At 53.6% G+C, this 26,144-nt stretch overlaps 2 pseudogenes; both read left to right on the top strand.

Annotated features, from left to right (window-relative positions):
* Nucleotides 1-26,144, top strand: part of LOC101442654 (class I histocompatibility antigen, Gogo-C*0201 alpha chain-like) — a 149,717-nt pseudogene that overhangs the window by 42,184 nt on the left and 81,389 nt on the right.
* LOC101417270 (tripartite motif-containing protein 26-like) lies at nt 12,746-24,159 on the top strand (annotated as a pseudogene).

Here is a 26,144-nt window from a genome sequence, read left to right as displayed (position 1 = left end):
TGAAAGCGGCGGAGGCCGAAGCCCTGGGGGGTGGAGAGGGGAGCACCGGGACTGAGCGGAAGCGGCTGGGCCCCTGAGAGCCCGTCCACCGTGGCCGGTGCCCCAGGCCTCCGGCGCGGTCCTCGGTGCAGGGAAGACTTGGGGGCTTTAAGCTGGAGAAGAAGGAGCCGTGGCCGGAGGTTGCGAGCACCCCTAGGCACGGGGAGGGAGGTCCGCAGCGCTGACCCCGCGGGGACCACCCCGAGCCCAGGCCCTGCAGCCCTCCCCGTGGGCGGTGAGGGGTGGCCCGCGGCGGCTGGGGCCGCACGAGGCGCGCGGGGCAGCGGGAGGCGAGGCCGGGGAGGGCCGCAGCGGGGCACTGGCTTCTGAACGCCCACCAGCGAGCCGGCCGTGCGGTTTTCCAGCTCGGCGACCCAAGCGGAGCAGCGAGGCTGCCGGCCCCTCCGCGCCCTCCAGCCGCAGGGCCAGTCGTGCCGGCCGGGCCCGGGCGCCTCCCGCAAGGCCCCTCCCCGGAGGCGCCCCGACGCCACCAACTTTGGCTCTAGCCCCGGGACCTGCCCTTAGGGCCCCGCCTGACCCAGGAGGTGGATGGAGGCCGCGCTGGGGGCGGGCGCCCATCTGAGTACCCCGGGCGGCGCCCAGCGCGGAGGGGCGGGGGCGCCTGCACTCACAGCCCACGCGCGGACCCCGGCTGCGGCAGCCCAGTCCCCGCCACAGTCCACGAGCGAACCCCGCAAACCAGCCGCTGCCCAGCGCCGGGCGCGCGCGCCGGTCCCGCCCCTCCGCGGCCCGGGGATTCGCCGGGTGACCCTTGACAGGAGGGGCGCGGGTTCCACTCGGGGGCGGGGTCGGCGGCGGCCAATCCCGGGGCTGTCCGGGGAGAGGTCTTGCCCGGGCCGCGCGGGTGGAGGCTGCGCGCCGAGGGCCGGGAGCGGAGCGCTTCGCGGGACGCACGGACCCCGCGCCGGGGCGAGTGGTGAGCAGGGGGCGAGCGGCGGGGAACGCGGCGGGGCCACGGCCTCGCACAGCGCCGGGGTCGGGCGGCGGGGCTCACGGGGCTTGCGGGGCTGCGGGCCGCCCCAGGCCTGTCCCCCGCGCGGCCCGCGTCCTCCCCGGCCCAGCCCCTCCTCGCTGACAGCAGAAGCCAGCGGGGCCGGGGTGCGGGAGCGGGGTCCGGGAGCCGGGTGCTCGATGGCCCCAGGCCAGGCGCCCAAGCCAGGCTCCCTCACTCCCTGCACTTCACTCCCTCCACCCCCCCTTTTTTTTTTTTTGAAACTAAACCTCTTTGGCCACTTGTACTTGGGTGGAGCGCTCACTCCTCCTCCAGCCCTTTGGTACTCCGGGCACACTCCCTGCTCGTTTTCTCCGTAAATTTATCTTTGGGTAACTGTGAGATAAACACTTCCAAATTCCCACCGCAGCGGTTTTCGTGTCTGCTTCAAAACAACGGGAAATGTAATTCGTTCATTCGTGCAACAGTGTGTTAGGCTTCTGGTTAATTGTTTGTTAAAATCTTAATCCCTAACATGTGTTTTTTGTTTTTGTTTTTGTTTTTTTCGTTTGAGAGGATCACTTTTAATATTTTTTTACTGTGGTAACATATACAACATAAAATTTCCCATTTCAACTACTTTCAAATATACAATTCATCCGTCTTAATTATATTTGCAAAGTTGTGCTTCCATCACCACCGGCCATTACCAAACTTTCCCAGCACCCCAAACAGAAACTCCGTACCCTCTAAACCATAACTCCCATCCTCCAGAGGGTCACTTTTTAAAAAATAGAGGTTATTTTTTAGAGCAGTTGTAGATTTACAAAAAAGTTGGGGAGGTAGTACAGAGTTCCCCCCTACCCCAGACACAGTTTCTCCTATTTTTAACAGGTTAAGTTAAGATGATACATTGTTACAACTGGTGAATCCATGCTGATACATTGTTATTACCTGAAGCCCAAAGTGGGTGCACATTTCCTTCCTTTTTATCCAGGGACCTTTCTTTGTCTGTTGATCTCATCCAGGGTACCACATAGCATTTCATAGTCTGCTCTCCTCTGGCTCCTCTTGGCTGTAGCAGTTTCTCAGATTTTCCTTGTTTTTGATGACTTTGATGGGTTTGAGGAGGATGGTCAGATGAATTGCAGGATGACCGACTGTTGGGCTGTGATGGTTTTCCAATGGTAAGAAGGGGGTTATGGGTTATTGGAGGAAACCCGCAGAGGTGGATGTCTGCTCTCATCACATCAGGGTGCTGCCTGCCAGCCTGGCTTATGACTGGAGGCAGCCTCACCGCATGCTGGGGCAGTTCTCCAGCTGCTCCACTGTACAAGCCCCTGTAAAAGGAAGGGAAGTCCCTGTGCAGCCCCCACCCCAGGAGCAGGGAGTTAGGCTCCCCCGCCTTGAGCGCACAGCTTCTACATCAGTTATTTGGGATTCTTCGAATGGGAGATTCGTCTCTGTGTCTCTCATCTATTAATTTATTCAGTCATTTAGATCAGCATGGACTCATGGGTATTTATTTTAATTTGGGGGTTATAGTCCAATACTACTTCATTCTGTTCAAACTTCTCACTTTGGCCACTGGGAGCTCCTGAGGCTGACTTCTGTGCTCCCTCCTGTGTGTTTCTAGGGCCTTTTGCTGTTCCAGACTCCTTTATTGTGGGCTCTCAGGTGAACCTCAGACGGCCTGGTGAGCCTAGCAAGGGTGTTGCTATTCTCCCTTATCTAGAGGAAGGAAACAGCCCAGAGATGGGCGTGGCCACCCCAGAAGAGGACACTGCGGAGCACCTGTGGTCTAACTGAGGCTCCTTGTGTCACATGTCAGTGAGTTTCCTGGGCTCTCCCTTCCCCGCAGGTTCTGTCAAATCCCGCTTTTTGCCTCTCTGGCTTCTCTCTTTGGCTTTCACTCCAGGAACTGGGTTCCCCCATTCTGGTGGGCCACGCCCCATTACCTGAAGCAGCCTCTGAAAGGCCCACACCCACCAGAGGGGTTCACTAAAGGCCTCCTTTTCCTGGGAACATACAGCTGCAAACAGTCCTGCAGGCAATGAACCTCACAAACCTAATGTTGATTTTTAAAAACCCCATTTACATGGAGTTAACACCAGTGAAAATGAACTGTTGTTTATGGCTGCAGCTAGATCTAAAGCTTGAGAACAGGGAGGGAGTGATTCTCACCATTATGATGCATCCCTTGAGCATCTTATTTTCAGAGACACAGGCTCTCACTGTTTTTCTTGGTTTCTGTACAGAAACCTGGAGCCAATCCTCAGGCACTGTGAGCTGCAGTTGAGTGCTGGTGGCATGCACTCGCTGTGCTGCTGCAGGAGCTGGAGGAAATCGCCTCTCCCCAGGACTCCCCATCTTTCAGGAGAACGTGGCTAGGGTTGCTTGCCCTCGTCCAGCAGGAACTTTGGAGGCACCTGCTGTGTGTCAGGAGCTGTGTGCCTGTGCTTTAATGTTATTATTTTTAGGTGGTGCTGGGGATTGAATCCGGGACTTTGTATATGAGAGGCAGGCACTCAACCACTGAGCTACAGCTGCTCCTTGTGCAGTTGACTGTCTGCTCTGGCAGCACCGGGCTTGATTCTGGGGTCAGCTGGACTCGGCCTGTGAACTCCTTGTCCAGTGGGGCCAGCGATGTTAAAGAGTAATTACGCGGGCCTGTTATAATTGCAGAGAAGTCCTGGTGCACCCTGGGGTGTCTCCACAGGACCCAACCCAACAGCTCAGGGAAGACCTGCAGAGCAAGGGGCTTTCAGCTGAGACCTCCAGCTGGAAAGGCGTTTGCTGAGCAGGACAGGAAGGGTGTTCTCGGCAGAGGAACAGCATTTTCAGAGTTCTTGGGCTGAAACTGCGTGGCTCTCTCTAGGCTGGGAGAGGGTTGGCTTCAGCTGTGGGGTCGAGGCGGGCAGTGGTGGGAAAAGAGCTGGGAGAAGACTGGGCTGTCCAGCGCTGAGCAGTGAAAGGCTTCTTTCTCCCTCAAGGGGCTGCAACCTGCATTTTAACACTTGACCTGAGCGTGGGAGGGGCTGATGGATCTCAGTGAGGCTGAAGGTCAGTGAGACTGGAGGTCACTGAGGCCGGTGCTGGTCAGTGAGGCCAATGGAGGTCAGTGTGGCTGAAGGAGGCCAGTGAGGCTGAAGGTCAGTGAGCCTGGAGGAGGTCAGTGAGGCTGAAGGCGGTCAGTGAGGTGGAGGGCAAGGAGACAGGAGGCCCTCAGGGTGGTGGAGCACTTGGATTTAAGTAGTTGGGAGCCCCCTGGAGGGTCTCAGGGCTCACTTGCCCTGAGGTCGGCTCTTAGAGGATGAGCTGCAGTGTCTATGAAGGATGAACTTGACTGTTTTCATTCCCTGCTGCACCCCTGGTTGACCATCCTTACCTCCCTGTTATCTGACCTGGGAAGTTCAACAAACCAGAGAGTAGGTGTACAGCTCTGCTGAGCATACACCATCCCTAGTACCAAACAGGTCAGTAAAAGTGACAGAAGAGGCATGTATAGAAAGGGCACATCTGAGTCCAACTCCGTCATACTCAGGGACACAAATTCCAACGTAGGGCCCACTGACATGGCACTGAACTCCAGAGCCAACTGCCATGACCATAGAACCTGTGTGTCTCCATAGCCCTCAGGAGCACCAGTACCTGGGGTTGTATCTACTTTGGCTGTCTCTGGGAGCAAAACTATTTTTACTGCTTTAATTTTTAAAACCAGGATCCAAACTTCACACATCATGGTTGGTTATTATTTTTGTTTAGTCTTTAAATCAAGAACAGCCATTTTTTATTTTTCATGACACTGACTTCAAAAGTTGTCTTATGGAATGTCCCATATTCTGGATTTATCTGACTTTTCTTCAGAGTGTAGTTTAGGTCATTCTTTATCCTTCATATTATCTGTAAATTGGAAGTCAGGTCTAGAGGTTTGAATAGATTCATCAGATCAAATATTTTTGGCAAGAATATTTCAAGGATAAGGGCATGTGATTCATGTGGCATCATACTGGAAACGTGGGCTGCTTTGCACTCTGCTGGCAGGGCTGCGTTTGGCTCCTTGTAAGCTGGAGACCACCAGCTCTCACCCTCCACAGAGAGCTCAGGAGGTGATCTGGGGGGAGTGGGCTGCTCTTAGCATCATGGGGCTGACTGTCCCAGCACTTTCACCTAATGGCTTAGCATCCAGTGGGGTCTTTGTCTTAATATAATGGTGATGCTAATTCTGTTGTCCCTTCTACACCTAACTGGCATTCTTCAATCCCCAGTTTTACTAATTTAGTCCAAATCCACTCATTTCTATTCAGTTTTAGGGGTTTTGAAGATCCTCGAAGCCCAGCACGGAGGCTGGGATGTGGACGTCTCTAAATGCAGAGGTGGCTGCTGGTGGCAAGTTTTAAGGTCCTTCAACATGGAGCCTGGGACGTGGATATCTGCTGTATTGTGGAGGTGACTGCTGGTGGCAGGTTTTAAAGATCTTTTGAAATGGAGCCTTAGATGTGGACATCTGCCTAAGTGCAGAGGTGGCTGCTGGTGTAGATTTTTAAAAAATATATAATAAACTTCATTTTAAAAGAGGTTTTAGATTATAGAAAAGTTATATTGAAATTATGAGGGATTCCTCTAGATCCTCCTCCCTCTCCCACATCATCCCATTAAAAAATAAATGTAGCAGTACAATTTATTATGATGTATCTGTAAAATCCACTCATTAAAAAAATGCACATTTGTCCAATGATGGCCCCTTGATACTGGTGACTATGCTTGTTAGCCTGTGTGCTTAAAATTTCAACTAGGCCTAGAGCTGCAAGGTGCCTAAGGGTTACCTCCTGAGAGCCTCCATGTTTCTCAAACGTGGCCACTCTCTAAGCCAAACTCAGCAAGTAAATGCATTACCTTCCCCCCAGTGTGGGACATGACTTCTGGGGAAGAGCCTCCCTGGCCCTAAGAGATTACTACCAACACCAGCTGGTGATGCAACTAGAAAAAGACCTTGAATAAAAGGGGGAAATGGTAGAGACAAATGAGTTTATATGGCTAAGAGACTTCAAAATGAGTCAGGAGTTCATCAGAGGGGTTGCACTTACACACATCTCAGCAGGATCTCAGAGACAGCCAAAGTAGATACAACCCTAGGTAGTGGTGCTCCTGAGGGCTACAGAGCCACCTAGGACCTACGATTATGGCAGATGACTTTGAGTTCAGTGCCTTGCCAGTGGGTCCTACTTTGGAATTTGTGCTCCTGAGTGTGATGGAGTTGGACTCAGATGTGACTTATCTACACATGCCTCTTCTGTCACTTTTACTGTACTTGTGCTTGGTGCTGGGGTTAGTTGATGCTCAAGAGACTTGAATCTCTGGACTGTCCATGTGCCAGCTAGGCCCTCATCCTCAGCACAGTTGCTACTCTCCAGTTCATTTGACTTACCCAGGACAGCTAACAAGGAGGTGAGGATGGTCAACCACTGTACCAAGAAACCGAGAGAGTCTACAACTGCAAACAGGAGAATCCCATCCATCAGCCATGTGGCATCTAAGCCCCCTCTCAATTTAGAGGTGGAGTGGGCATCACCATCCCAGGGTCCTCAAGATGGAGGAATAAAATATGGATTAGAGTGGACTTACTGGTATTCTACTATAGAACTCTAGCATTGGAAGAAGTTGTATCATTGATGTGGAGACAGTGGCCCTGGGAGTTGCTGAAGGAAGGGAGGAGGGGGAAAGAGGTGCGATATGGGGACATTTTTGAGACTTGGAGTTGTCCTGAATGATAATGCAGGGACAGATGCAGGGCATTGTATATCCTGCCATAACCCACTGAATGGAGTGGGAGAGTCTAAACTACAATGTAAACTATAATTCTTGCCATATAGCAGTGCTCTGAAATGTACTCATCAACTGCAGTGAATGCACCACACTAATGAAAGAAGTTGACGTGGGAGGAGTGGTGTGGGGAGTAGGGTATATGGGCACCTAATATATTTTTTAATGTAACATTTTGTGTGATCTATGTATCTTTTAAACAATAATAAAAAATAAATAAAAAATGCACATTTGAAAAAATGACTCACTTGTGGTAAGGACTAACCTGCCTACAATAATAATCTAAAAAATAAAACCATCATTGTGACACTTATCAGTACTTCACACATCTAACAAATACTGAAGGAGTCAACTACCATTGTTATCACTTCTTTAAAGCCAAAAACTTAAGCACAAATCAGAATTAGGAGAAACTTCAGAATGTTCACATTTGTATACATTTTTGGCTGAAGTTTCAAAGATTCCACATATAACAAAAACAGAACTTTGAAGCAAAATGAATATTAAAAATATTTAGTCCTTCTGACAAACTTACTCTACAGAAGCAGGAAAAACAGTGAATAGTAACATCAGTATATTTTTAGGAGAGAAAGCAATCACTTCCTTTATCATAAAGCGAAGGTCAATGAGTCAGCATTTTAGTAACACTGACCAAGTTATTTTCTATTCAAGAAATTGCTTTTCAAGTTTTGTCTTTAAAATGTATCCATCCATATATTTGTATTATACTTATATGTAAAAAACATGCTCAAAATTCTAATCTTAGGGATAAACCATAATTTATCAAAGCATAGTCCAAATACTGCACCATTTACATTTATGTGCTTAATCTGAAAGACTTATCTTACAAACAGGAGTTTTGCCCTGTTTCTCCAAAATAAATGTCCCTGTGTCTAAAACTTTAAATGATTATAAAAAAAGACAGATTCATAATTCATGCTGTGCGTTTTCCTTCATTGGGCTTTGATAAACTCTTCTCCAAATCTCTCACCCTTGTTTTTTCCTTTCAGGCCATAGCACCCCCTTTAGTATCTCTTGCAAACCCACTCTTTTGGTAACATATTCTATCAGGATATTTTAGTGAAGACTTTGAACTCACCCTCATTTTTAGAGGACAACTTTGGCAGATACAGAATTTTTGGCTGGCAATTTTTTTCTTTCAGTATCTGTATTAGTCAGCCAAAGGGATGCTGATGCAAAATACCAGAAATCTGCTGGGCATTATAAAGGGTGTTTATTTGGGGTAGGAGCTTACAGATACCAGGCCATGAAGCATAAGTTAATTCCCTCACCAGTCTATTTGGAGCAAAATGGCTGCCAACATCTGCAAGGGTTCAGGCTTCCTGGGTTCCTACCTTCCTGAGGCTGGCTTCTCTTTCCTCTGCATGCTGACTTCCCAAGGTTTCAGTTTAAGTCTTCAGCATCAAACTCCAAAACTTCACCATTAAAAGTCCTACTCTGTTCTTCACCATGCCTTTTATCTGTAAGTCCCCATCCACCAAGGGGTGGGGACTCAATGCACTAATCATAACTCGATCATGCCCAGATACAGATCAGATTACACGTATAATACAGTATTTCTTTTTGGAATTCATCAATTATATAAAACTGCTACAGTGCCTTAAATATTTCATACCATTTTCTACTCTCTGTGGTTTCTGATAAGAGGTTGGCACTTAATCTTATTGAGTTTCCCTTGTATGTGATGCTTTTTTGGGAGTGATTTTTAAAAAATCTATTTTCAAAGAGGTTTTAGATTACAGAAAAGTTATATAAAAATATATAGGGGATTTGCAGGTGATGCTTTTCTTTTGCTGCTTTCAGAATCCTTTATCCCTGATATTCATCATTCTGAATAGTAGCTGTCTTTGGGGTAGATCTATTGAGATTTATTCTGTTTGGGCTGCACTGTCCTTCTTGGTTATTCATATTTATGTCCTTCATAAGGGTTGGGAAGTTTTCAGTCATTATTTCTGCAAATATTCTTTCTGCCCCTTTTCCATTCTCTTCTCCTTCTGGGACACTGGTAATGCAAATACCTGTGTGTTTTGCATTGTCATTCAATTCCCTGAGACTCCATTCCATTTTTTCCATTCTGTTTTCTTTTTGTTTTCCTGTCTTTTTCAGTTCAGATGTTCTGTCCTTGAAATCATTACTTTTGTCTTCAAGCAGTTCACATCTGCTCTTATGTGCCTCTAATGTATTTTCAATCTCATCCATTATGTCTTTCATTCACAGAAGGTTTGTTCCTTTTCTTTGCAGGCTTTCAAATTGTTCTTTATGGTCTCTCAGTGTCTTCTTAATATCATTTATTTCTTTAGTCATATTTTCTTTAAATTCTTTGAAGTGATTTCGGAGAGCTGTGTGATTATCACTGATTAACTGTATTAAATTCAGTATCTCTTTAAAATATTTGGTTTGTTCTCTCTGGGCCATCTCTTCCTGTTTCCTAACATAGCTTGTAATTTTTTGCTGATGTCTAGGCATCTGAATATGTTGGTGTGTGTACTCTGATGCTAATTTCTCTCTGTTGCCTATTTTTTCCTCCACAGCTCTTTTTTTTTTTTGTCTTTTATTTTTTTTTATTATCTTTTTGTAAAGATACATAGATTACACAAAACCATAGCTCGTCTTTGGTATTTGGTTCAACTTATCCTCAGTGTTTAAAATTGCCCAGCTTAAGTTTCCAAAAATCGGGCCAGGGACTCACTAGTGGGGTGCAGATTTTTCTCCCAGGGGTTGAATACAGAAAGCAGTTTTTGCCCATGCAGTTTCCAGAGGGGCAGCAGATGGCGATAGTCAGCGCAGCTTTCCACTGAGGTGTTTCAGTCTCAGCATTCCTGTGTCCTGTGTTGAGTCTCCAGATTCAAAGCAGACTCTGCTGGCCAAATTCACTGAAGAAAAGCACCCCAACCTCTTGTCCCTTTTCCCTTGAAACAGGTGTCAGGGAGGAAGATGTCTGGGCCACTCTCAGTAAACTACAGTGAGAAAGGGGCTTTACACACTTAATATCTTGGAGTGGGCGATGGGAGCACTTCCCAGCTGCCTCTGGGGCTCAGTAACTCATGTTCGTCTTTTCTACATCTTAGTCTCTCTGTCCCTCCCCATCATGGGAGTTGTGGAGCACTGTTCTCATCTGCTGACCCCCAAAGCAGGTCCCCCAGACAGCTTTTGGTTCTTTCTCTGTTGTTTTTGTGAGAGCACTCAGGTCTGCTTGTCAGTCCATCGCTATCTTCCCCCAGTGCTCCTGGTGCAGGTTTTAAAGCTCCTTGGACATGGAGCCTGGGACGTGGACATCTCTAAGTGCAGAGGCTCCTGGCATGGCAGGTGTCGTGTGGGAGGAGAGCTGTCGCTGGGTCTCTCGTAGACCTCTTATGTCCTCTTTCCACACACGCTGCTCCAGCTGGCAGAAGCCTGGGCTGTGTTCATTTCCTCCACAGTAAAAGCAGGGAGGTGGACCAGGCAATTCCAGGATGTCTACCAGGTGTTTATTGTCATTTGCAGTTAAAAGTCCTTGCTCCTATCATTTGAGCTTTGTACCTTTCAGACCCTTTATGCCTCTTAGTTCTGTGTTTGAATACATTAGTGCTGGCAGCTGGACTTTATTCTCAGCAATATAATAAGCCCTTAGTTGGTACCATATTTTCACTAAAGTGATAAAGCACTTTTACATATCCTATTATCTCCTCAAAGAGCTATTATAGTCCTGTTTTGTTCTCTCTTTGGGTTTACCAAGACTGGGGGAAAAAGAGTTGAAAATCATAAGATACATACAAATAAAAAACAAAAATAAAAAAAGAGAACAAGAGCAGAAAAAATATTCGGGGTCGTTCCCGCGTGGGAGGCTCCACGGCAAATTCCTCGCGTGCGTGGCCGTGGACTGCCGGCGTCCTGCGGCGCTGAGAGCCCTGGTCCCGCCCTGAGCCCCGCGCGGCTGCACCCGGAAAGGGGCTGTGACCGGCCCCTCAGTTGGGGGTCCTCGCGGGGAGCGCCCCCGGCACGCGGCAAGCGGGTGGCCCACTCTCGGAGCAGGGTGAGCCGCCGCCTACGAGCTGTGGGAGGAGGCGGCGGGACCCCACGATCGGCTCCGCGCTGGGGCCCCATTCCAGTGGGCGGTGACCGCGGCCAGCGCGCGCTGCTGCGGGAGGAAGAGTCAGGCCCAGCAGGAATCCACCTTCTCAGCAGGTGAAGGTGTTGAGGGAAGACTGGAGCAGTCACGGGCGGCAAGTCCTTCGAGGCGCTCTCGGGCCCTGAGCTCAGGGTCCAGCCGCCCCGAGGGAGAGGAGCCAGCCAGGGCCCAAGGAGCTTTGCAGGCCAGGAACGCTGGGGGAAGGCCCAAATGCCGGAGGACAGACCTGGTGAGCCGGCCAGCAGCTGTGCACACCTGGAGAGTGCGGGGGCAGCTCCGGATCCATCCGCAACTACAGCAGCCCCGGGAGAGTGAGGCCGCGGTCAAGGCGCTGGCCGAGGACCTGCTGGAGTGGGAGAAGTGGGCGCTGCGGTGTCAGCCAACGGGGCCACGGACCTCGCCACGGCTGCGGTCCCAGCTGGACCTCCAGGAGGACCCCATGAAGGAGCCGAGGCCCAGCCGGACCTCCAGGAGGACCCCGTGAAGGAGCCGAGGCCCAGCCGGACCTCCAGGAGGACCCCGTGAAGGAGCCGAGGCCCAGCCGGACCTCCGGGAGGACCCCGTGAAGGAGCCGAGGCCCGGCTGGACCTCCAGGAGGACCCCGTGAGGGAGCCGAGGCCCGGCTGGACCTCCAGGAGGACCCCGTGAAGCAGCCGAGGCCCAGCTGGACCTCCAGGAGGACCCCGTGAAGGAGCCGAGGCCCAGCGGGACCTCCAGGAGGACCCCGTGAAGGAGCCGAGGCCCAGCTGGACCTCCAGGAGGACCACGTGAAGGACCCGAGGCCCAGCCGGACCTCCAGGAGGACCCCGTGAAGGAGCCGAGGCCCAGCCGGACCTCCAGGAGGACCCCGTGAGGGAGCCGAGTCCCAGCCGGACCTCCAGGAGGACCCCGTGAGGGAGCCGAGGCCCAGCCGGACCTCCAGGAGCACCCCGTGAAGGAGCCGAGGCCCAGCCGGACCTCCAGGAGGACCCCGTGAAGGAGCCGAGGCCCAGCTGGTGTGTCCAAGGGCAGGACAGAGCTCAGCGGCCTCCAGGAGCGGGGAGTGGAGGCCGACCTCCCGCTGACCGCCGCCATCCGGCAGAGCCAGCAGACCTGCCCCTCGCCCCCTCCCCTACTGGCCAGCGGGCAGCGTGAGCCCCTGCACCCCGGCAGCCCTCGGCCACCCGCCGCTTCTGCCGCTGAAGGCGACAGGTCGTCCAGGAGCGGCCTCAAGTGCCCTCGACACTGGACACACTCCGTCTGCCACCACGACGGTCCCGGGGGCTTAGAGGAACCTGCGCCCATTGTCCAGTCACCAGAGGCTCCTGGAGACCAAAGAGGAAAAGAGAAGACGGACTCGCTCCACCTCCGCTCTGTGCCGAGGAGGCGGAAGGCTGGACCAGGCCTCCTGGTGCCCCTGTTACACTAGAGGAGGACGCGGCTGGGGGCTGCAGAGCCGGGACCCAGCAGGCATCTCAGCACTTGTGTGTGTGTGTGTGGGGGGGCAGGGGCTGCTGCGTGGCGGGCGCCCTCCTCTGAGATGTGCGCTATGGGCCGCGTTTGAACTCTCACCTCTGTTTTCTCCTTGGAGGGCCACGGCTGTGGTCAACCTGGTTCATTTCATTTTTTCCTTCTTTTCCTTTGGTTTTTGAAGGTTCCCCCCCCCCCGCCCCGTTTTCCTCCCTCGCCTCCTTTTTACAAAACTTGAAGGAAAAAAGAAAGATGGGGGGGGGGGGGCGGCGCGGAGCCGGTGTAGCTCAGCGGTTGAGCACCTGCCCTGCAGGAGGTCCCAGGTTCAGTCTTCCTTAAAAAAAAAAGCCTGGGTTTATATCTGAGTCATTAACAACACTGTGTTACATTAACGCGGAGGCCATTGGGCTGCGCAGGAAGGACGTTGCCTCCGTATCCAATAACGTCAGTAACGCCCGTCGCTGCGGTGTCCCGTGGCTTCCCCCAGCCTCTGGACACCCTGTGCCCGGTCGCTGTCCTCCCGCCTGCTCCGGCTTCCTCCGGGGCTCTCGGCGAAGCAGCTCCATCCGCGCCCGCGGGGCTGGTCCCCTTAGCCCGGGGCTGCCCCCGCCTCTGGCCCCTGCAGCCTCCACCCCTGCTCTCTCTGGTCTGAACACTCCTGGATTTGGGAAACGGGTTCTGGGTTCCCTCCAGATTCCCCTCTGTTCCAGGCAAAGCTTAGTACTTTCTTTTCTTTTCTTCTTTATCTGGAAATAAATTTGTTAGCTTTAATCCAATGCTTATACCAGTAATTACAAAACAGAAAATGCATTCATGCTTATAAAGATTTATAAAATTAAATAACAGTTGTCTCATTTATGAAATTTATTAATGTCACCGATAGTAGTAATACAATGCATAGTATTGGCACAAGTAGGAAAACAAATGAACACAAAACTGTAGCATGAACACCACTTTACAATCATATTGAGGATGAGAAGCATTTATATTCAGTCACACATAAGCATGTATGTAAATATAGTTAATTTGGGTTGGTATAGACAGGCATGCACAAAGAAGAAAATGATTTTTAACTACTACTGCATACTACAAACAAGTAAATTCAATTGAATAAAATATTTAGAATAATATTCAGGAGTGCGTGTGCCATGCATGTTAGTATTACGTAGTTTTTCACATGAGCACATGTGTCATTGTGGGGTATGTGTGTTGGTATGTGGTTTTGATGTTTGAACATACAGCATAAACTCATATGACAAATTAAAATCTAAATGTCTGAGGTGCTAAAAAATAATAGGAAAATCACTGAAATATTTTAAACAATAATGTTGTAATGCCTAAAGTGGATTAAGTATAATATGTAAACAAAGAAACTGCATTTTATTTATGATCTTTTTATTTTCTATAAGATACTTTCCCCCAGTTTCTTATTTTTCAAAAGATATTTTGATTACATAAATGTTACAGAGAATATATAGTGGATTCCCATATGTCCCGCTTCTCACCCTTCCCTTATTTTCCCACATTAGCAACATCTTTTATCAGTGTGGTACATTCATTGCAATCGATGAACACATTTTGGAGCATTGCCACTAAGCATGGATTATAGTTTACATTATAGTTAACACTCTCTCCCATTCAACTCAAGTCCCAAAAATGTACCCCCCCATTACATCTGTTTTTTCCCTCTCAGTAACCCCAGAACATCCAGAGGTCACTGCCCTCACAACAATGGTACTTTTTCCTTTGCTAGAATCTCAGTAAGTCTATACTAGAATACTAGTAAGTTTATTTCAGTCCATAGTTCATTTCCAAATCCTGAGGACTCTGGGATGGTGATGCCCACTCCACCATTAATTGAGAAGGGCTTCAACCACATACATCTGATGGATGGGACTCCTGCTTGCACTCTCGGTTCCTTGGTATTTTTGTCCATCATTTCCTTCCCATTAGTTGTCCTGGGTGAGTTCATTGAACTGGAAAGTAGGTGTTACAACTCTGCTGAGATTCAAGGCTCAGCTGGCACATGGACAGTCCAAAGATTTAAGTCTCTTGGATGTATATCTACCAACTCTAGTACTAATTACAGGTTCAAATAGAAGGACAAAAGAGTCATGCATAGGGAAACCACTGCTGAGTCTAACTCTGCCACATTGGGGAGCATAAATACCAGATTAGGGCCCACTGGCAAGGGGCCAACTTCCTGAGCTATCTGGCCTGACTACAGTGTTTAAATGTCTGCATATCCCTGAGGAGCTTTTCTATTTGGGGTAGTATCTACTTTGGCTGTCAATGAGATCCTATTGAGATGTGCATAAACATTACCTCTGGGATGACCTCCTGACTCACTAACTCATTTGTCTTCAGCATTTTCCCCTTTTGGTCAAGGTCTTTTTTTTTTTCCCCAAATGCATTGCTGGTTGGTACTTGGTAGCAATCCCTTGGTGCCAAGGAGGCTCATTCCCAGGAGTCATGTCCCATGCTGGGGGAAGTTATTGCTTTTATATGCTGAGTTTGGCTTAGAGACAGGCCACATTTGAGCAACAAGGTGGCTCCCGGTAGGTAACTCTTAGGCACCCTTTGTGACTAGGTTAAGTTTCAATTTTAAGAGCAAAGGTTTATAAGCATAGTCATCAATATCAAGAGTCCTTCAATGGACTATTCTCCTTTATAGCTCATTGTTCTGTACTTGGGGCATTCTTCTTGTTCCAATAGAGAATGTGGCAGATCTCCCCTGGACGAGAATTTGATATTTTGGTTACTGTGTGAATCTACACCCACCATGACAATGCCCCATGAATATCTGAATACATTTATATGCCTTATATGTATACCCAGGTGAACTTCCTTCCATGTACTGCTTAGTACTTTCATGTAATTCTTTCATTCAACCCTCTTAGAAACTCTTGGAGGTAAGTATCATGCTCTGTGCACTTCATGAATGGATGAACTGAGACTCAGAGCACTTAAATTACTCTGTTGTCAGTGGAGCTGGTGCCACCTGCTGTGTGGATTTGGATGTGCTGAGGCTCAAACCTAGACAGGAGCTGGGCCTGGCTCCAAGGGTAAACAGGAGCCAGGTCCTCTCAGCACTTAGCCCTGCACTCCCCAAATCTTCTCAGAGCTGAGCTCTATGCTCCCTAAGTCCTGTCAGCACTGAGCCCTGTGCTCCCTAGGTCCTCTGGGTACTGAGCCCTGTGCTTCTTACATCCTCTCAGCACTGAGCGCCATGGTCCCTGAGTCTTCTGGGTGCTGAGCTCCGTGCTCCCTCAGTTCTCTGAGCAATGAGCTTGTGCTTCTTCAGTCCTCTGCACTGAGCTCATGCTCCCTGAGTCCTCTGGGCACTGAACCCCCTGCTCCCTGAGTCCTCTGGGCACTGAGCCCCATGCTCCCTGAGTCCTCTGGGCACTGAGCCCTGTGCCTCCGAAGTCTGAGGGCTGAGCCCTGTGCTCCCTAGGCCCTCTGGGTGCTGAGCCCTGTGCTTCCTAGGTCCTCTGGGCACCCCCTAAGGGCCGGCTCTTGACAGCACAGAGGATTCCTCCCACACTTTCTTCCCTCATGGTTTCACCAGAAAGATCCACTCTGCACAGCCAGGCCAGCTGGTCAGACATCAGCTGAGAGTGCATCCACTGAGGCTGCTGGAGGTCAGGTGGGGTCCGGTATCCTAGGGGAGTGAGCCCAGCCCAAGGAAGTGCCCAAATCGGGACACCAGAGCTGGGACACCAGGTGCCTCTCCTGTCGGTCCTTGTCCTTGAAGCCGGAGACCTGGAGGCCCCAGCAGAAGGCTCTTGTTTCCACCGAGGCCCTCCTGAACGCTGTGCTCCTTGTCTGTGCATTGCACACCTGCAGGGGCATCTTACACAGCAGACATTGCAGACACGAGTTTTACTATGAATTTTCAGCAGATGGTGATTAATGTCTTCCTCTATCAGAATGGATGCGTTGGAGCAGCTTCCCAGCAGGTGGGTGGAGAGGGCTTTGCTTTCTAGCCCTGCCCTCCCCCAAGCTGCCTCTCTGGCCTCAGATTCCTTGCCTGTAAAATAAGGAGTTGGACTAGATGATCAGGAAAATGACACTGTGTGAGCCTTGCAGGAGGTGATAAGGAATGATGGATGGGTGGATGGGTGGATGGGTGGAAGGGTGGATGGGTGGATGGGTGGAAGGGTGGATGTGTGCACAAATGGATGGATGGATGTGTGGATGGATGGCTGGCTGGATGGGTGGATGGCTGGATGGGTGGGTGGGTGGACAGCCAGAGCTGGCAGCCCTGCAAGGGCTGCCTGCTCTGCCCCTTTGTCCTGCTGCTCTTGACCCATTACTCTGGTCTCCAAGGAGAAGCCTCCGCTTGTGAACGGAGACCCCTCTGTGCTGCGGGCGCCATGGCCACGGCAGCCCCCCTGCAGAGCCTTGAGGAGGAGGTGACCTGCTCCATCTGCCTCGATTACCTGCGGGACCCCGTGACCATCGACTGTGGCCACATCTTCTGTCGTGGCTGCACCACCAACCTCCACCCCGCAGAAGGGGGCCACCCCATCTGCCCGCTTTGCAAGATGCCCTTTAAGAAGGAGAAGGTCAGGCCCGTGTGGCAGTTGGCCAGCCTGGTGGAGAACATCGAACGGCTGAGGGTGGACAAGGACCAGCAGCTGGAAGAAGCTGCCCAGGAGCAGCAGGATGCGAAGCTGTGCACCAGGCACCAGGAGAAGCTACACTACTTCTGCGAGGACGACGGCCAGCTGCTCTGTGTCCTGTGCCGGGAGTCGCAGGAGCACCAGCGGCACACGGCCATCCTGGTGGACGAGGCCGCCCAGCTGCACAGGGTGAGCCCGCCCTGTCCTGAGGTGCTCAGCCTGCGCCCGCAAGGCGTCTAGCCCCGCCCGGACCACCCACCCGTCCCGTTGCTTGTCTTTCCACAGGAGAAAATCCTGAACCACCTCAGTGCACTAAGGAGAGACAGGGACAGAATTCAGGGCTTCCAGGAGAAAGGAGACACTGACCTCGAGGCGAGGCTGGTAAGGGCCAGGGAGCCAGGGGCCTGGGCGGGAGGGCGGGGGGGGGGGGGGGGGGGGGGCGGGGACGGCGCATGAGCCAGGGAGCCAAGGACAGGGCGGGTGGGTGGAGGGGAGTGCTGGAGCCAGGGAGCCAGGGACAGCGGGGTGTATGAGCCAGGCAGGGATGGGGGAGGGGTGGGGGCAGGGGCGCACATTCCAGGGAGCGCTGGATAGGGTGGGTGGGTGGAGAAGGGGGGAGGGGGTGTGCATGAGCCAGGGAGCTGTGGACAGCGGGGCGCAGGAACATGGGAACCAGGGACTGGGGGTGTGGTGTGGGGGAGCACATGAGCTAGAGAGCCAGAGTCGGAGGTGGGGTGGAGGGGTGGCTGGCGCAGAGCCAAGGAGCCTGGTACAGAGGCGCACACGAGCCAGGGACTGCGGCTGGGAGGCGCTTCTGGCGGGGCAGTGCGGAGGGGCGCACGGGCCAGGGAGCCTGGGGCAGCGTCTGGGAGGCGCTCTGGGGCCGAGGGGGCTGGAGGGGCCGCCTTGGTGCAGGCCCTGCAGCCTGAGCTGTTCTCCGCCGACAAGTGCGCGGTTCCCGGATGAAAGTTTCCTTCTCTGACTTCCACCTCCGCTTCCTGTTTTCCCAGAAAGAGCTAAGGCGGAAGGAATTGAGGGCTTTGCTTCCTTTTTCTTCTCCAAACGGGGGTGATAAAATTAAAGGTTAAGGAAGCAGGGCATGATCCCTGATTGTGGCGAGGAGCCGCGGGCTTGGAAGGAAGGCGCTGGCTGCGGGCTGAGAACCGGCGGGGAGCGCGGGAAGCCTCCGAGGCCCCCAGCTCGTGGCGCCGTGCAGGGTCCGCTCGGACCCGGCCCCAGGGCTCAAGTAATAGAACCAAGGCAGCCTGCGGCGTGCTTGCTCAGAGCTGGTGGGGAGGTCGGAGGTTCCAGGCCTCTAGGGGCATTTTTGGCGGCGGGGGGGGGGGGGGGGGGGGGCGCAGTAGAGGGATGCGGGGGCAGCCAGGCGGAGGGTCAGGCTCTCCATAGGAAGACCGAGGCAGGGTCAGCTGCCTGCGGCAGGGTTGAAGACCGGTGGAGGGCAGCCTGGACCCGGCAGGGGCTCCGGGGCAGGGGAGGGCGTGGTCCCCGAGCAGGGACGCGCAGGCCAGCCTCCCGAGGGAGGAACGCGTGTGCGGCTCAGGCGTGAGCCCTGCCCCCTGGCTGGCTCAGCAGAGAGCCCCGGCTTCCGTGGCCAGAGCCCTGAGCTGAGCAGCCGGGGGGATCGGGTCCTGATCACACAGCAGCCGGGAGGAGAGAAGGGGGACCAGGGGCTCCCCGAAACCCCCCACTCAGGAAGAGCCAGCCTCACCCGCTCGCGGGGGCCTGGAGGGGCTCAGCTTTGGGGGGCCTCACCTCTCCCCCTTCCCGCCCTGCAGAAGAAGCTCCAGGAGCAGAGGCAGGACATAGTGGCCGCCTTCGAGCAGGGCCACCAGTTCCTGAGGGAGCGGGAGCAGCACCTGCTGGAGCAGCTGGCGAAGCTGGAGCAGGAGCTCGTGGAGGGCCAGGGGAAGGTCCAGGCCAGGGCAGCCAGCGAGCTCTCACACCTGGCCACGGCCATCTCCGAGCTGGAGGACAAGGCTGAGCAGCCAGCCGCACAGCTCCTGCAGGTCAGCGGGTCCCTGCGGGCCACCCTGCACGTGCTTGAGGCCCCCGTTTTCTCATCTGGACATGGGGTGTCACCTGTGACCCTCCCCACCCGTTAAGGATCAAGTGGGCATAAATGGGTACCTGCCTTGATGCCCTGTCTCAGGAAACACTTAGAAACGTAGAAGTGCCGTAGAGATGGGAGGGGGGTGCTGACCTCATCACCATCCTCACCCCACCATGAGCCCCTCTGGGTCCCTGCAGGTGCTTCTCAAGTGAAGCTTTCTGAGGATTTGAGATGCCAGAGGGCTGCAGCGCTGCTTCTCCCAAGCGCTGGGAGGGTCAGGAGAGGACGGGCAACTGGGGACCGGAGCAGAGATGGGTGATCCTGGAAATACCACTGGAGAAACCAGATGGAGAGAGGGAGGGCGCCTCTGGGAGGGCTCCCTGGAGGCGGCGACTTTTTACGGCCGGAGGACGGACACCGCAGCCTCCCTGAGCAGCAACAGCCTGAGCAGGGCTTGGTTACCTTGGGACGGGGCATATTTGTCCTGCCTCCTGGGCCGGGATGGCAGGTGCCCGGGGGGCTCGGGCCTGTCTCAGCAGCGGAAACACCGGACGCTCCTGAAAACGCCGTCCCTGCCGTCGGCAGCGGGGGGCAGGGGCACTGAGGACCGGGCAGTGCAGGGCAGGGCTGGGGTGGGCTCCGCCTTCTTCCCACCTTGTGGGTTCAGACCCGCAGTCGGGACTGCGGTCCCCCCCCCCCCCCCACAGAGCAGCCAGGAGGCCCAGAGGGGAAGTCGAGGGCAGTTCCCATTTTAAAGGACGTGACCCCAACGTGACGATCGCTGCTTCCTTCTCCATCCCTCTCCATTGGTGGGACTGGGTCACATGACCAGACCCAGGTGCCAGGGAATCAGGAGTATAGCTTCTGGGTGGGGGGCCGCCTGCACCTGTAACCCCCGTTCTATCACCGAGGGAAGGGGGTGCTGGGGGCTCCTGGCATCTGCTGCTCTGACCCTGGGTTCTGTCACCGAGGGAAGGGGGTCCTGGGGTTGGCCACTGTAAAACACGCCTACACGCCCGAGCCCCTTGTGACATCCCACTCCACATAAAATGAAATCCTCCCTCCTGAGTGCCACTGTCAGCCCTGCCTTCCCTGGCCCCCCTGCCCATGTCACCAGCCTGTGCCACCTCTAACGTCACTACTCAGTACACGTGTGTCCAGTGGTCACTGCTGTCGTTCTCTCCCCTCTCCGTTTGCTTCAGACATTGTGATTATTTTGGGTTTTATTTTTTGTTCTTCTTTTGATCCATTGCCCCCACTAGAATCTCAGCTTCCTTGAAGGGACCAAGTTTGTCTTGTCCAGGGACATGTTCCAGCCTCTAGGGCAGCACTAGGGACATGTGAGGTGTCTGGTGACTCACCTTGTCTTGTGCTTTCCTTCCAGGACATCAGGGACTTCCTAAGCAGGTGAGGAGCTTCCTCCCCAGCGAGCCCCCTCCCCTCCTCTCCATGGACCACTTGACCCTCCACACTGAGCCCCTCCCCTCCTCTCCATGGTCCACTTGACCCTCCACCCTGAGCCCCTCCCCTCCTCTCCATGGTCCCCTTGACCCTCCACCCTGAGCCCCTCCCCTCCTCTCCATGGTCCACTTGACCCTCCACACTGAGCCCCTCCCCTCCTCTCCATGGTCCCCTTGACCTTCCACACTGAGCCCCTCCCCTCCTCTCCATGGTCCCCTTGACCCTCCACCCTGAGCCCCTCCCCTCCTCTCCATGGTCCACTTGACCCTCCACACTGAGCCCCCTCCCCTCCTCTCCATGGTCCACTTGACCCTCCACCCTGAGCCCCTCCCCTCCCCTCCATGGTCCACTTGACCCTCCACACTGAGCCCCTCCCCTCCTCTCCATGGTCCACTTGACCCTCCACCCTGAGCCCCTCCCCTCCTCTCCATGGTCCCCTTGACCCTCCACCCTGAGCCCCTCCCCTCCTCTCCATGGTCCACTTGACCCTCCACACTGAGCCCCTCCCCTCCTCTCCATGGTCCACTTGACCCTCCACACTGAGCCCCCTCCCCTCCTCTCCATGGTCCCCTTGACCCTCCACACTGAGCCCCCTCCCCTCCTCTCCATGGTCCATTTGAATCGACAGGGCAGTGATAAGGGCTCCAGAGGACCCTCACCCAGGGCCCATCCGGGGACCCTCCCTCCTGGGGAGCAGGAACGCATCCTTGGGGAGCTGGAGACCTGCTCTGCACCCGAGCAAGGTCTCTAAGCCCAGCTCCTGGCCACTAAGCGCCTTGGGGGTGGACAGGGTGGGATGTGGTGCAGACGGAAGCGCTCTGATGGCTTGAGCCCTGCTTTGGGCACTTCACGTGGTCTCCAAGCCCCGCTTTCCCTCTGAAGTGGGGGGTCATGCCCGCCCTGCCCCTCACAGCTGTCCTGAGGAAGAGGAGGGAAGCGAGTTCTTATTGTTGCCGTCCCCTCAGGTATCCCCGGAAGGTCTGGATCGCGAATCCCATTGCTCCGGTGATTAAGAAAAGGACTAGTGAATTCTCGGATAAACTCCTTTCTCTACAGCAAGGCCTGAGAGAGTTCCAAGGTAACGGGGTGGGCCCAGTGGGCATCAGAGTCGGGCTTGGCTCCTGGACCTGGCTGTTCTCTCCTGGGCGTCTCGGAATGGACCTTTCCCAGGATATTCACCTCTACTCAGGGAAGGCCGCACGTCTGCTGGCCCGGGGTCCACCGCATCCTTTCTTTTCTCCCAGGGAAGCTGCTGAGGGACCTGGAGTATACAACAGGTGAGGGCCCAGGGTCGGAGCAGCTGACCCCAGATCCTCGCCAAACCCGAGCCCTGCTGCGCCTGCCAGCTCCTTTGTGGAGTCTGCGTTGAGGCTCTGCTCCTCCTCCCCGTTCGCCTGTCCTGGCCTCACGGACCTCCCTGGGCTTCCCCAGCTCAGCGCCTGGCCCTTGGCGCCAGCGTCCAGCCAGCAGCGCCCCGAGGGCCCGGCCAGCCCCGCCGCAGCCCCGCTCCGCCCCCGGCCCCCAGGCCTGCGCGGCACCTCCCAGGGCCGGGGACCCCGCACGCCCCGCTGACACGGCCCCTCCCTGTCCCGAAGTGAGCATCACCCTGGGCCCGCAGTCGGCCAGCGGCCACCTGCTGCTGTCGCAGGACTGGAAGTGCGTGTCGTACCGCAGCCTGCGCCGCCGGGCCCACCCCCAGCAGTTCACCTGTGAGCCCGGGGTGCTGGGCAGCAAGGGCTTCACCTGGGGCAGGGTCTACTGGAGGAGGAGGTGCAGAGGGGGCTGGTCCTGGGACGGGGAGGGGGACAGCGAGGAGGAGGGGGAGGAGAGGAGGAGGAGGAGGAGGAAGAGGGGGACGGGGAGGAGGGGGAGGAGGGCGAGGTTGACGAGGACGAGGAGGTGGGCTATGGTGATGGTTATGACCAGTGCTTAAGGGACTAGGACGAGGACTCTTTGGGGGAGGCGAGGGGGCGGGGGCGGTGGGGAGCCGCCTGGTGGGCGTGGCCAGGGGCTCCGTGGAGAGGAAGGGGATGCTCCCCCCTGGCCGGAGGACGGGGTGTGGGCGCTGCGCCTGTCCCGTGGGGGGTCTGGGCCCATACCCGCCCCCAGGGCCAAGCTCTTTCCTGCGCAGCGGCCGCGGAGGGCGGCACCGTGACGTTCACCAACGCGGGGTCGCAGGAGCTGCTCTACACCTTCTCGGCCACCTTCACGCAGCGCCTGGTCCCCTTCCTGTTGCTCAGGTGGCCGGGGACGCGCCTGCTGCTGCAGCCGTGACGCCCGCGCCCACGCCTCGGTCCTCTAGGACGCCACGGCCCTGCGACCTGGGGCGGGGGGGAGGGGGGCGCTGGACCTGGGACAGCTAAGAGGAGAGGCCCCGCCCACTGTCACCCACTCCCCGTGCAGGGGCAGGAGAGGCCCATCCACTGTCACCTCCCCGTGCAGGGACAGGAGAGGCCATGTCCACTGTCACCTCCCTTGGCAGAGGTGTCGCAGAGCCATAACTTCCAGTACTGCCGCCCCTGCCGCTCTTCCTGGCCGCTGTGAGAACTTGTGACATCCACAAAGGCACTGCCTGTGTCTTGACCACCCGTGACCCAGCTCAGCAGTCTGCGTGTTGAGTGAACACCCCAGTCTGCTCTTTCCTGCCCAGCTGGCTCTTGGGGGGGGGGGGGGGGGGTTGACTCCGCCCGAGGTCGTGCTGCTCTCCTCAGATCCTGCAGCTCCCCCCTGCCCAGGTGTGCTTTGCTCTCCACCTTCTGTGGCGGTTACAGAACCCCCCAGCCCAGCTCAGCCCAGCATGCAGGAAATGCTAAAATGAGCCTTAGTAGGGGCCTCTGAGCCTTCCCAGGCCTGGGAGAGGCCATCTGGGGTTGTCGTGCACGAGCTCCGGTGGTCCAGTGTGGCCTGTGCTGCTTCTGGAGCTGCGGACATTCTTGAGCCGCCTGTGGCCCTTGGGGGTGGGTTTAGGCCCCCCTGACGTTGGGAAGGCGTTGTGGCTGTGATGGATCCATCATCACGTGGTGGTCCCTGGAGGGGGAGTCTAAGAGAATAGAAGATCCTGCCAGGACCAGCCCATTTGAGCCCCAGGGGGAATGTCCAGGGAGCGCAGCGCCTCTGGTGGGCTCCAGTGAGCTGCTGTCCCCGCCACACTCAGCTGCGATTTCAACATCCAGGTTCCACTTTCCTAAGGGGGAGGAAGGTGGGGCTGTGTGGGAGGAGGAAAGGAAGGCAGAGAGGTCCACAGCGAGCACCCAGGCCAGGGACCCACTCCCACAGCTTGGGTGCCCTCGTGTCCATGCACCAGACAGCTCAAGTCTCCATCCTCGCCTGTTGTCTGTTTATAGCCCCCTTTGCTTTGCCAGTTCCCTACTTGCCTACATTTTAATTCCTCCACCCCTGCTCTAAGGCTTCACACTGCCGAAGTCTCAGTGGCCTCTGAGCCTCCAGGCTGGAGCCACCCACTCTGTATACATCACCTGCCACCCGAGTCACAAGGACATCCTATTCCACAGCTCACTGGTGGACATTGTATCTTACACTTCTCTTGTGTTCTCCATAGTACCAGCTGCTGGGCAGGAGAGGCACTCAATAAAAACTTGTTGACCAATGCACTGCATGTTTTTATTATAATAATAAAATAACTTACCACAAGCCCTACCAAGGTTTGGACTACAGTTTCCATTGATAATACTAACTCAGGGTGTATTAGCCAGCCACAGGGATGCTGATGCAAAGTACCAGAAATCTGTTGACTATTATAAAGGATATTTATTTGGGGTAGAAGCTTACAGTTGCCAGGCCCTGATGAGTCCAACTCAAGGTACCATGAGGTGCTTTCTTACCCAAAGTCTGTTGCCATGTGTTGACACAAGTGGCGGGCGAGGTCTATGAGGGTTCAGCCTTCCTCTTTCCACTTAAGGCTCTGTGGTCCCTGCCCCTTCTGATCTCAGCTGTAGGTTAACATAAGGAGCTTAACTATGATGAGATAACAAGGTGATAGTTCTTGGAGAAAGTCTTGGGGGAAGGATGAAGAGAAGAGAAAATGGAGTGGAGAGCTTGCTGAGTGCGTGGCATGGAAATGATGGGAGGTCCTCAGTCTAACTCCAGGATGTGGACAGAGGAAAGCCTGGAGGTTCCTGAAGAATCTTCTCAGAGGGCCCAGGAGTGGTTAAGAAAGAATGTTGAGTGACTAAATGATGACTGAGTCTGCTAGAAGCTGCCAAAAGCAATACGCCAGAAATGGGTTGACTTTACTGTGGGGACCTGTTAACTTAGAGCTTACAGTTCAAGGTCATGAAAATTGAGGCTTTGGCAGGTGAGGCTTTTCTCCCTGAAGACCTGCTACCAGCGATCGAGGCACAGGCAGCTCCTGGGCTCTCCCTCCTTGCAGGCTTCCTTGCCCTCAGCTTCCTGCTTTCTGGCTTTCTCTCTGCTTCTGTGTCCACTGAGTTCAGCTTCTGGCTTCCGGGACTTTCTCTCACCTCTGGGGGTTTCTCTGTGTCTCTCTCTCTATTCATCCATATTCATTTATAAAGGACTCCAGTAAGAAGATTAAGATCCACCCTGGCCCATGCCTTACTGAATTAACCTAATCAAAAGTCCCTTAACTGAAGTGACCAAATCAAAAGTTCCCACCTACAATAGGTTCCACTCACTGGGATGTATTAGCTCTAGGTATGTGATTTTCCGGGGTCCATCCAACATGAAACTGTCACCCTGACAGAGAATACAGTAGCTTTTCTTCTTTCATCTCAGTATTAATACTTATCATTTCTCTTTCTTTTGTTTAATTGCCTATGACATATAGTGTAGGGTTGTTAGAAGCAATGATGGCATATTTGTCTTATTCCTGATTTTAAAGTGATGCTTCTATTTTGTCATTTAGAATTAAATATGTTAAATTTGATGTTTGAAGTATGATTGTAGCATATTTTTAGAGGGCAGGAAAATTCAATTCCTAGTTAAAAGAATATTACATGATATCAAGTGCTTTTCTTAAATATCTATTGAAGTAATCATGTGTTTGTCCTTTAATCTGTTCGTTCATCTGGGAATGACATTCATGATTTTAAAAATTTTTGTGTTCCTGGGATAAATTCTATTATTCTGTGTATTATTTTAGTTTGGATTTTTATATCTATGTTCAGAAGCAAAACTGGCCTGGACGTTTCCCTTCTTTACATCCAGTTTTAGTATCAACTTTATGCTGGACCCCTAAAATGGCTTGAGAAGCATTCTCTCTGTTTTCTGTAGTATTTTGCTGTGAGGGTTATCTGAGGTTTTCAAAGGTTTGGTAGACTATGCCTGTAAAATTCAAGTGGACCGGGTACTTATTTCTGTGGGGAAGAGGGATTAGAATATTAATTTATAATTTGATTTAAAAAGTGGGTATAGATCTATCCAAGTTTTCTATGCCATCATGAATCAGTTTTGGTAACTCATATTTTATAGAAAAGTGTCCATTATCAGCATAAAAGATTTGACATAAGGTCCTTTGCAGTTTACTTTTGCTGTTTTTCATTTCTAACCTTTTTTATTTGTCATTTTTGTTTTCTTGGTCACCCTTCCCACAGGCTTGCTATTTTAGTATTC

This window comes from Dasypus novemcinctus, chromosome 22 (genome assembly GCF_030445035.2).
Source record: "Dasypus novemcinctus isolate mDasNov1 chromosome 22, mDasNov1.1.hap2, whole genome shotgun sequence".
NCBI lineage: Eukaryota > Metazoa > Chordata > Mammalia > Cingulata > Dasypodidae > Dasypus > Dasypus novemcinctus.
This window is presented reverse-complemented; position numbering and strand designations above follow the sequence as displayed.